Source organism: Helianthus annuus, chromosome 6 (genome assembly GCF_002127325.2).
Source record: "Helianthus annuus cultivar XRQ/B chromosome 6, HanXRQr2.0-SUNRISE, whole genome shotgun sequence".
NCBI lineage: Eukaryota > Viridiplantae > Streptophyta > Magnoliopsida > Asterales > Asteraceae > Helianthus > Helianthus annuus.
This window is the reverse complement of record NC_035438.2, coordinates 70000422-70013388: the sequence shown is the minus strand read 5'-3', so window position 1 is coordinate 70013388 and position 12967 is coordinate 70000422. Positions and strand designations below refer to the sequence as shown.

The 12967-nt window shown below is 35.6% G+C and overlaps 1 long non-coding RNA gene across 1 annotated transcript; it reads left to right on the top strand.

The window, feature by feature from the left end:
• Positions 1-4239: 4239 nt before the first annotated feature.
• Positions 4240-7321, top strand: LOC118479919. The gene is made up of 2 exons (XR_004861532.1): positions 4240-4468; positions 7123-7321. It is a non-coding gene; the product is annotated as an uncharacterized LOC118479919 (long non-coding RNA).
• The last annotated feature ends 5646 nt before the right edge of the window (positions 7322-12967 follow it).

Sequence of the window (12967 nt, the reverse complement as noted above, 5' to 3'; positions counted from 1 at the left end):
ATATGAGTTAGTTGTCCTATTGAACTTAGATCTTGGGATCTCTAGTCAACTAAGTTAGGTTTCCTTCACATACCCTTTTTCATGGGCTTTAGTTTCATTCCACAATTTGATCTCTAATAAACCCTCAGGTTGTTGGATCCATAACATTATTTTTGACTTTGTCTAGTCACTACAAATAACTTTACTTATTTGAGATCAGTTGTCATGATGTGTTCTTAACTCGCAAGTTAATTTTGCCTATTGTCAACTTCTAATACTATAACCTCAGTGGCCATCTGAATCTGGTTATAATATATGTCTTTCTAAGATACACGTATCGTTTAAGGCAAACACATCTTTATTATACACTACGACCTTTGTGTCCACCACTTAGTCATCTGTTTGTAATGTTAGATTGAATTACAAAATCCTTATTGCCAAACTTTTATGATACAAATGCAAGACATCCCCATTTTAAGTGTTATAGGATATCATCCAGATGGGGTAATGAAAACCATTTCTACATACCCTTATAGGGTTGTTTCTAAATGGATCCTCCCCCACATTTCTTGCCATTTGACCAACATTTCTGTAACTTCACTTATAACGACATTTATACACATATGATTGAACAAGATCAACCTCATTGTATCAGTGAATTCAACTCATATTTCATTAGCTTACATAAGCTTCCGAGTTGACCAAAGCAACACATGCCATTGTCATAAGTTTGTCACCAACTTAGAATGATTCTAATTTAACATCTAGAATAAGCCTAGACAATGAGTTCAACTCATTAGCTTTTCGAACAAACTCTTCAAAAGTTACATGTCTTTTCCTTATAATAAATGAAAATTCTCCCTCAACTTTGTATGTACACAAATTCTTTTCGTTTTCATACATATTTGAATGTTTAGAGTTAATTAGTCTCCATCAAGACCCATAATTAACCAAATACTAGTCTAGCTTGCTTTAGACTACAATACTTTAGCATGTGAACAGAAGATGCTTCATTCTGATTCTTCACAGCCTAACGATATCATAATATCATTTTGCATGTTGAACCTTGGAAAGGGTGGAGAGCGTTGAGATGTGAGATTAGGAATTGAGAGTGTATGTAATATAGGTCTACGAAGATTCTTTGTAAGAATCAAAGTTTCCCGCAGAAACTATTAAGACTATATTCATTGAACCTGTTTTTGCTGTTTCCACCCAGTGTGAAAACAAAACCTGTAGAGTAAAAATTTCGAGGACGAAATTTCCTAAACAGGGGGAGACTGTGACACCCGGCTTTTCAGGCTGTACCGTACAATTGTAACACGTGTTGTGAATAGATAAAAGGCCATATTTGAATGATTATGATGTTTATATGTGAAATTTAATGAGTTGGTAAATTTAAACTTTGGTAAAAATTATGTTGGACACGATAAGATAAACGCTTATCGCGTAACGGTTAAAATGCGAAACGAACGTAGGTGACCACCCGATCAGTGTTAAAATCCTATAAATAGTCTGTTATGATTAGAATTAGGGGTGTGCATGGGTCGGTTTGGGTCGGTTTTGGGTCATAACCATAACCATAACCGAGATGTCGGTTATGGAAAAGTCATAACCATAACCGCTCGGTTATGGCGGTTTCGGTTATGGCGGTTTTGATGGTTATGGTAGTCGATTATGGGTCGGTTAACCATGAACTTGGGTCTAGCTAAATTTAGCTCAAAACAATATTTCCCTATTATAAATAAGCAACATTTTCTTGCTTTATGTTCTTGTAACATATGTATGGGGAGTGTTTCAAAAAAAATTGATTTTTCATTTATCATCCAAAGGTTTTTATCTTTCCATTTTAACCTCTTTGAACTTTTTATTTTTAACCCAAAGACTTTCATGTTTTTCAATTTAACCCCAACACTTTTTTTTATTTTTCAACTTTGGTCCTCTATATATTTTTCATCTTTCGCAAGTTTTTCGTTTTACGTTTCGTTCAAAATTCTGCGAGTTACCACGCCGGAACGTGTGTGTGGTTCAATGTTTTTTTGTATGTGTTTTCCGTTTGACAGGCCTGTCGTAACGCGTCTATTATTCTCCGTTTAACAAATTTGTTCTAATGTGCGGGTCCTAAATCGACTTACCTTTTTCTTTCTACGTTTTACGTTTCGGTCTAATTTCTTCACATTAACATGCCGCAACGGGTGTGCGTGATTCAACGATTTTACGTCTGTCTTTCGTTCAGTGTTATGTTTTCTTTTTTTAATATTTTATTCTACGAGCTCTTCCATTGTTGGTGGTGTGGCATTGGGACTACCTGACATGAATTTACAAACGTGTTTACCCCTATACCTCCTTTATTTAAAAAAATATATTTTTTACGTGCATATCTTTATGTACGTGTCGGTATGAATTCGATTTGCTCTATTCGACGTAAACTTTTTTCTGGAAACGAGTCAGATCAAATATAATACGTTTTTGTTTAAAATATACATTTTTTACGTGTATACTTTTATGTACGCTTAGGTATAAATTTGAGTTAGTGTATGTTTCAACGTAAACTTTTTTGGGAAGTGAGTGAGGTCAAATATAATATGTTTCCGTGCTTATTTTATGAATGTTTCGTTAATTTTGTTTCGAACCGAGTAGAGTTAAATTGTGGTTTTTTTCCCTTTTTTTCAAAACTTCTAATTAATCTCTTTTGATTGTACGTGTTAGTTTTTTCATTATACCCGTTACGTTTTCTATGATATGTCGAAATGCATGTTTTCATATGGGTAACTCATTACATAACGTTTGGACTAATCCATTCGATGTTTGCGATGCACCCGCGCCGCAACGCGCGCGGATGTTATTGCTAGTTATCTATAAATATTAATAAAATGATATATAACAGACTTCATATTTTGTAAAATTCATATTTCTAACAGACTTCATATTCCGTTTTGCTACTGGATATTCTTTCTAATAGACTTCATATTTCTAACAGACTTCATATTTTGTAAACTGGATTACAGAAGTGTTTAACAGAATAAATCTTGAACTAGTTACTTAACTCATAAGAGTTAAGATATTAAAGTTTGTATACTATAAACATATAATACAATAATACACATGTAAAAACAAAGTACAAGCTCCCCATCAAAGAACATATACTAAATTATTAAAATAGCAAGATGTAGGCATCGTGGCACTTATATCCATAGGTTAACCATCACATAAAATTTAGTAGAGCAATAACCTAATAAAAATACAGTTTGAGATTGAAGTTGAACTCTCACTTCTGTACTGGAGACGATGGAGAAATCAAAAAACTGAATGTACGATTAGAAGTTTAGAACTTTGAACTCTAATAGTAATATTATCAAGTAACCGCCCCTACGTTGGATTTTGGAATAAGAATTTTATTTTATTGGGTTTAATAATTCAAAATGGTCCTTTGGTATTCCTGCGCGCCCCTACGTTGGATTTGGATCGGTTATGCATATAGGTCGGTTAACCATGACTTTATTAACTAGCGGGTCGGTTCGGTTATGGCGGTTATTGAAACGTACAAAACCATAACCGACCCATGATTGTCGGTTTTCAAAAAATTAAAAACCGACCCATCGGTTTTCCATTTGGTTCGGTTTTTTCGGTTATTTCGGTTATGGGTCGGTTAATTCGGTTTTTTGCACACCCCTAATTAGAATAATAATTTTAATCATATTCGTGAGGAAGAATAAATTAAAACGCTAAGAAACTCTATTTTTCCAGTTTAAGCGCGTACCGCGCAATACAACGCGTGTACCGACAAAATACTGTCAACACAGCCTGTCAAGGCAACTGACAATCATTTTAGTAATAATTTGATGAGTTTATTACTTTAGAATGATAAAAATAAATAAAAACGCATAAATCCCTATTTTTGCAATTCTAAACGCGTACCGCGCAGCACAACGCGCATATTGCCAAATACCAGCAACGTAGCCAGTCCCGGCAAACAAAATATTCTTCAATAATATTTTGGTGAGTTTATTTTTATAGAGCGTTAAAAATAATTTAAACGCGTTAAAACGGGCTTAAAACGCTAGATAAAATACCCGGTATCCAATAAAATACCAGTTTTTATCTATATATATGTATATGTATGTGTGTGTTCGTATATATATGTGAGGTGGAGAAGAGTTGGTAGCCATGCAACCTTCTCTCTCCTCTCTCATGTTTTTATTGGTTAAAAATGGAGGTGTGTCATAACATGTTGCCTTAAAACTACCAATATTCTTCAAAGTTCAAGAAATTCATTTCAAAAACCCATTAACACACTCTCTCTCTAAAACTCAGCCGAACACACCCCTCTAGCATATTATTTTGAAAATTCTTGACCTTTTCATGGAGATTCAAGCTCATTCTAAGGTGATTACAAGGCCATTTGAAGGTTTGAAGGTGATTCCAAGGAGTTTCAAGCAAAAACCAAGCTTTATATCATCTTTTTAATCAAAAACCCACTTGAATCTTGAGGGTATAAAACTATTCTTTTTAAAAGTGTTCTTGATTCTTAGTGTTGAAAATAATAGTGAAAGGTTTCTGTTGAATCTTAGAATATTTCACAAACTTGAAAGTAATAATAAATGGGTTTTCAAAGAGAATAAAAATGAGTGTGTATATACATGTATGTATGGCCGAAAATTATATGAGTATGTGTATTTAGATGTGTTTTGATTTTTGGTTAAATGATTCTTGAATGATATAATACATGCATGTAATTTTAGTCATAAACTCATAAATGCAAGAACACTTGTATTATGTAAGAATGATGATGTGATGATGGATGATATAGGTTAAAATTTGTAAAAACATGGATTAATATATTCTTGAGTATGATTAGATCATAAGTAATGATGTTGATGTTGTATGAGTGCATTAGATTCACATACATGAACATGCATGATGGTATGAAAGCATGAAATGATGATTTGAACATGATTTGATAAAAATGATATTTGATCAGATTATAAACATTAAAATATGATTATTTTGAAGTGTTTAATGATATAAAACTTTGTCATAAGGTTTACTAGCTTTGCATGTTATAAATGAGGCGTAGAAACTTGTAAAATAGGTGAAATAATGTGTTTTGAGTATGATTTAGTGAGAATCAATTTTAATCAGATTATAAACACTAAAATAAAGTTATTTTAAATTGTTTAGTGACATATAACTTTGTCTTAATGTTTGCTAGCTTTGCATGTTGTACTTGGTGCATTAAAAGTTGTAAAATACGTGAAATCGCATGATTTATGCGATTTACACAAAAACTGCACTAATCTGATTATAACCATTATTTTAATCAGTAAATGACATGTATTGTGTTAAAATATCAAGTCGTTTCGAGTTGGGATGATTATAGTAATGTTTAACGCAAAACTATGCGTTAAAACGGTCAAAAATCGGCTTTTCGAGTGATTTTTTAAAACTGATTTAGATCAGTAAGTAAACTGATATTTTTAGTTTAAAAATAAGTATTTTAACTAATTTTAAGTTTACTTGGTGTTTGGTTGGTCATACGTGACTTCCGACGCTCGAAAACGTTACCGAATCACTAAAATACACATTTTTCTATGTATACTAGTATGGGTAAAATTTTGGATAAACCTTATGTGTTAAAATGTGTTATGTGATTTAAAACATGAGAATGTGAAATATGTTAAGTTTTAACATGATTTTAAATATTGGATTATGCATGTATATATTAGTGCGTTTTGTGCGGTAGAAATGGTAAAAATCACGTTAAATGTGTAACTTGTTTGTCGAGCATGAAATTTGATGCATAGGATATATTTTATGTATATTTGCTCTAAAAATGACAAAATAGATAAGTTAACAAGATTTCGCGTGTTTCGATGATAAATTATGTGAACGGTTATGTATATATATTATGACGCGCAAATCGTAGATATATTGCGTATACACAGGAGAGTTGACGGATTTACACAATAACGGTCACCAATAAAATCGTTCAAGTCGCAAAATCATAAAAATATATATATGGACTCATATATATATATTAACGTGCCAACATAATAAAAACTAATAACTTTTCGAGAAAATCTCAAGTTATGTGATAATTCTAAGAAAACGGAGAAACTTAGGATTTTTGTGTTATGAATATTGATTTAAAATCGTTCCTATATATATATATATATACACACATACATTAGGACGTATAGAAATCAATCACTGGGATTGCGCTATTTAAAATACGCACCCAAAGGTGAGTGTCACTAAACCCCTCTTTTTACTGCTATATATATATATATTGGGGGCAGAACACACCAATAAAAGGGTTTAATAATGTTTTTGAAATAAAACATACCTTTTGATATAAATTATATATTTTCATTGAAAATATATGGATTTTTGGGAAATTATATATATATATATATATATATATATATATATATATATATATATATATATATTTCGGGATGAAATGGTTTTGAAGAATAAATATGTTTTGGGAGGAAACGAGATTATGCACGGTGTTTGGGGGAAAACGACCGTGTAGTTGGTACGAATATTGCTTGGTCTCAAAAGAGTAAGTATCAACATAGGCTTACATTTCGGTGGGGATTTCAGGGGATTCGTACAACATCGTGTATTAAATTGTCATATTAGTAGGATATATATATTGTACGTGAGGCAGACATCATATTACTCTACAAGAGGACCCTGCACCCATGATATCGTTTAATCATTTAAGTAATGTACGCGATGAATTGTCGGTAGATCTATCGGGTTGACAACCCCGTCGTGACCGGTCGCCCCGTGTCAAGTCAAACGACGAATTTAAATTCTGTTTATTGTCTAGCTTTGATTATCCCTGCATGGTTAATATATAGTTCGTATCGTCTAGCTAACATACGAGTCTGAAAGTTGACGCAATAATTTAATATACAAAACCTGGGCAATATATATTACAGTTGTCGGATCGATGAACCGGCGGAAGGCCCATGGATTTTTAATAAGGAAGTAAAATGGACTTTCTAAAATTTATATGGATGTTTCAAATAAACACCTAATCAGAAAGTTTTCCTTGAAATAAAATTGGTAGTAAGTGAATACATGAACTCACCTTCCTTTGTGTTGACACTTGATTTTTAACGTGTTCTACAGGTACTTGAGTTCGGCTTCGGGAATTATGGCGTATCTTGTGGTTGTTGATGCATGTTTTGTCACTTAAATATGTTGGACTAATTTTAAAACTTTCTGGGATAAATGTAATAAGATCCACAAGGATCAAAGACAATTTAAACTATGTGGTGGTTGTGTCATGTTATGGGACGTCATACTTAAAAACTTATGTTTTAATTAAGTTAATATGTCCAACACAATAATGCATCAAACATCAAGATAGAAATGAGCACCGACTTCCGTCACCACTACGTTTTATATTCCGCTTCGACGTTTTTGGGGTGTGACAGAAGTTGGTATCAGAGCCATTGGTTGTTAGTGAACTAGATGTTTTCGGAGGAAAACACTAGACTTCAACCGGAGATTGAAATATAAAATCCAAAATTCTCGAAGCCAAGAATTTTAAATAAACATAGAAAAAATTTATCATGTATGAAAACCCTTATGTGTTTATGTGCATACGTGATTTTCTGTTTATTTAGGCCTTATGTGTTACTATTCATATTGATCACACACTTACTTTGTACGGTTACGATATGTCACGTCTCGGCCTATAGAGCCATCAGTAGTCCTGCTCACTGATGCTGTCGAGCCTACGCTTGTGATTCTTTCGTCCGTCATTACAGAATTGTTTGTTCTGCTATTCGAGTCACGTGTTTTGCTACACCTCTTTTAGTATACACTCGCCGTAGGAAGAGGACTTGACCCGTTGGAGAGATCGCATCGACTTCAAGAGCTGAGACAGCGTCCGCTTTGAAGAAGCAGAAGGAGATTTGGATCAATCGCTCTTACTATGATCGTCAGTTCGCCACGTTACGCGGAGGCATGGAGACGATGAAGGACTCAGAGGGACATATGGACTGTCATGATGAGCTAGAAAAGCTGGCTAGGAAGATGTTGGACTTCCAGGAATTGAAGCGTTAGTTGTTGGTTGTTTCTGTTGTTTGTTTTGTATGTCTCATTTGATGAACCCTATTTATGGCTTGCATGCCAAATTTTTAGATATTTAGGAGGAAATTTCATATAGACTTGTTACGGGTGTTGATGTAGACACGCCGAATTTTGATTAGTCTTAGTGCTAGAAACAAGCCTTGTAAATTTCTGGTATAAATATCAAATGGGTTTCTTTTGGTTTAAGAATTGTTCTCATTAATATGTGGATATTATACATGCGTAATGTTTGGTCTACTACCATTTAATGATCGAATTATTTTGGTTATCGTCTTATGTGATTATTATTGTTATAAATAATAGCAACGACGAAATGCCGCCAAAAGCGAGATAGGGTTCTGGACTACCTATAACCCCAGAGGAGTTGGCACAACTCATAGCCCAACATGTTAATACTACCATGGAACAGTGCGATGCTAACCAAAATGATGGCCAGGAACGTGGATGTGGTGCTCACGGGCATGGTTTTGGTGGGACACAGAATCGGAAACCCTTCAGGTGATATAATGATCGGAAAGTTTTAATAGTTCATGTGTTATGATATAATCGGAGCGTAATTCTGAATTTCCATTAACTTTGTGAACAGTACATAGATGTACACATAAAACAATCCAGGGTTGTAACCCAAGATCATTTACTGATGCCGTATGTAATGACATGGCAACGGTATGCGTGATGTCGGGCCGTCACAACGGGTCGACCATTCGAATAATTCCGCATTCCGAGCCTAGATCTGGGGATTCGCGAAAGTGAAAGTCTGAGTGTTTGAGGAAAGATACCGATGAGAAGCGTGGTGAGGAACGCAGATTGGAGAAAACGTGCGTAGCTAAACCTAGAGAGTTGGAAAAGGATAATGCAAGGGATGGCAGGAGTAGTTTTGAGAAGAAGACTCACGAGGATGAGCGGTGAAAGTGCGCCAGAGGTGGTCGGACTAGACATCTGACTCACGAGTGCTATGCTAAGAATACATCAGAGGGAGGTACACTCGAGGGATGCTCCGAGTGTGGTGAGCAAGGACATTTCGAGAGAGATTGTCTGAAAATGAAGAGTCTGGATGCCAAGGGCAGAGCGTTCGAGCTAAACGCTGGGAAGGCACGAGACGATCTTGTTGTTATTACCAGTATGATTCGAACAAAAAACCAATCTATGTTCATACTTTTACTACCAAAGCTGGCTTGAGTTTTGTTCGAAAAACTTTGAACCATTCTTGTGTTCACCTACAAGTAAGCTTAGTATAAAGTGCCCGATAGAACTAGTAATTGGTAAGTTGATGGAAACTAATGAGGTCGCTTGCGGTTGTAGTATTTAGTTAGGTGATCGTAGTTCTAGTATTGATATATTTCCAGTGGAGCTGGGGAGCCTTGACGCGGATGTGAGAATGAATTGATTATCTAAGAGCGAAGTAGGGACTATCGCTTGAAGAAGCTAGCTAGGATACCCCGTCCTGATGATAGTGGAGAGGCGAAAGATGTCCACAACGACCGATCGAGTGTCGAATATCGAGTGTCGAGTGTCGAGTGTTGATGGTTGAGAGTCGTCAGTGTTTTGAGGATGCTCAAGTTGTTGTGAAAAGGCTATCCTGCGTTCTTTGTTAACGTGGTGGATATGAAGGCCAAATGTAGGAATATCGGAGAGATTCCTATTGTTCGCAATTATCCAGAAGTTTTCCTAAAAAGACTTACCTGGATTGCCCCCCCCCTGCGAGACAGATCGAATTCCGAATCGATCTGGTACCCGGTGCTGCACCCATTTGCACTATCTCCTTGTAGATTAAGCACCGTTGGGATGAAGGAACTGTCGAATCAGCCTTAAGAGCTATTAGACAAGGGTTTCATTCGATCAAGCTTTTCGTTTGAGGTGCATCTGTTTTGTTAAAGAGGAAGAAGGATGGATCCTTCAGGATGTGAGAGGATTTCCGAGAGCTGAACAAGTTGACTACCAAGAATTGGTACCCTTTACCGAGGATTGACGATTTGTTCGACCAAGCTACTGGGATCCAGCTGCTACACGAAGATCGATCTACGATTGGGATATCATCAGTTGAAGGTTGCTGATGAAGATATGCTGAGGACTGTTTTTCGAACATGATATGGCCATTACAAGATTATTAGTCTTGCCTTTTGACTAAATTAATGCGCCATTTATATTCATGGATCTAGTGAACAGGGTATGGAAACCCTAATCGGATGAATTCGTGATAATATTCATCGACGACATACTTGCTTACACGCGAGCCAAGGAGAATCAGGAGTAACATTTGAAGTTGACTATGGAGTTGTTGAGGAATAAGGAAGGCATGCATGTAGATCAGTCTAAGATTAGAATGATCGAATGATGAGAAGCGCCAAAGACCCTGTCGGGAGTATGACGATTCATGAGACTAGCTAGGTGCTACCGGAGAATTATTAAGAATTTCCCTAAATTAGTGCAGCCTTCGACACTAATAACCCTAAAAGGAAAAGGGGAATTGATTGGACATCGAGATAGTAGGAAGCTTTTCGGACCCTTGAAAGAAAAGTTGGGAGCGTGTATGATGGACTCCGAAGGAAGTTAAGATACTCACATGCCCTTGGCAGAGTTATCTTACAATAATAGTTAACACGCTAATATTCAGGTTGCTCCGTTTGAAGCCCTGCGTGGATGGAAGTGTTGATCACCATTTTGTTGAGCTAACATGACAAAGGACAATTGACCAGACCCGAGTTATCTAGGAAACCAGCGACAGGATCTGCCTGGATTGAGGGAAGGTTAAAAGTCGCCAATTGATCAACAGAAGGATTACGTGGACAATTGAAGGAACTATTGCGATTCCAGATTGAAGATTTGGTTCTGATGAAGGAGTTATCTTGCAGAAGTGCTATTAGGTTTAGCAGAGAAAAGAAGAGCTGAGTCACAATGATTAGGTCCTTTCAAGAGCCCATCTTGAGTTGGATCAGTCGCTTATAGGCTCAAGCTACCATAAGGATGGAGTAGTGTACATGATGTATTGTTTGGGTTCAGTTGAGAAAGTGTATAATGGATAATACACTATTTTTGTTCTTTATAGAGATTTATTGGGAAGATAAACGGAAGTTTATCGAAACACCGTAGAAGCAGTACGTATAGCTAGAAGAGAGTTATGCTAATAACCGGACAGGAGACTACAACATTCTAGTCGTGTATGCGATTTACTGATTTGGCGATTTGTGAATATCTGAAATGAATGCAAGAAGGCAGGAAGATGAGTTTATGAGATTTGATTCTTTCGAGAGCCCATCTCGAGTTGGATCAATCGGGTGTAAACTCAGACAATCTTAGGTATGAGGCAATGTATATGTAGATATACGTATGTAGAACCCGAATTGGTGGAGTTTTGACTTAATCTTCTTGATTAAGTGCTTGTAAATGTTGAACCTTGGAAAGGGTGGAAAGCGTTGAGATGTGAGATTAGGAATTGAGTGTAACACCCCAACCCGGATAGGGCTGACGTGTCACTATTACAGATATCAAAAACCAAACATAACCCATTTAATGAAGAAAAGTTGAGTTCGAAAGATAAACAAAAGTCTTAAAATAGACCAAGAAATCCTACGTCTTAATTAATTTGAATATTGAAATAAACAAATTCTTTATTCTTGAACCATATTTTACTCTCATCATCACTGGTTCCCCAAGTTCCCCTGATTACCTGACAACAAAAAAGACAACACAACAAAGAAAACTACGACTGAGCCAAAGGTTGCTCAGTAACGGAGAAATCAACAGTACAAGTAAAGAACATACATAAAGAAAAAAAATATGAAATTCAAACAGACTTTATTTCAGATCAGAAACCAAACTTCTACGGAAACAAAACTGAACAGAGTCCGAGGTATAACCCAATATTTGACTGGAACATAAACGAACACATATCGAAACATATCATGGCAAAATCAGAAACATATCAAACATATATAGATGTCACACTACGTGCCTACACTTAAAAATAAATTAAGTCACGTCAGACGGAAGCCCCCACGAGCCTAAACAACCAAAAAGGTACACAGCTAGCTAGTCCATGCACCTATGAGACAGTGAATGCGGTGTGCACCCATTATTCCATCTCCACAAACCAAACCAAAATGAACCGAACCAAACCAAACCGAACCAAATCAAACCAAACATGCTCGGGTGACAGAGTACAAAAACTAAAGCCATTTACAGGCAACTACTGAACATAATGCTAACGAGAACATGCAACAATGATTACAATTACTATGGTATATTGCATGCTATAATGAAACTTATCAAATGTACAATACGGATATGAGACGATTGATGGAAATAAACAAAATTCGTACTTCAAAGTAACGCACATGATAGAAACATAAAAAAAATACTCTGATGAGAAGACCAAAGAATTCGTACCAAGAGTAACGAAAATAAAATTATACTATGATGTAAACGAAACAGAATCCGTACCTTGTTAGCAAGCAAAATCAAATCGTCTTAAATCTAGTCGTCCACAATAGCCAAAGACCTATAGTCCCGTTATAACCCAAATCAGTTTTATGAACATTATTTGATTAGGTTGTTAAGGAATTTCCGGCGACCAAAGGTTTTAGGGATCTTTATTTATTATGTACTCTTGAGCTTAAAAATTTTATTATCTTATAATACAAAACTTATGTCAATTGTCATTTAGTTGCAAACAATTATTATGATTATATTTTCCCCTTTATTATTATAAAACAAAGTAAACAAATATGTACAGTAGCTAGGTGGTTATCATGCTAGAGATACTAAAAGAAGAACTAATAGAAATTCATTTCCAAATGCTACTGTACATGTACATTTACGTGGTTTGGTATAGTGGGTTTTCAAAATTTTGACCTCATGTATTTGATGTTGTGAAGAC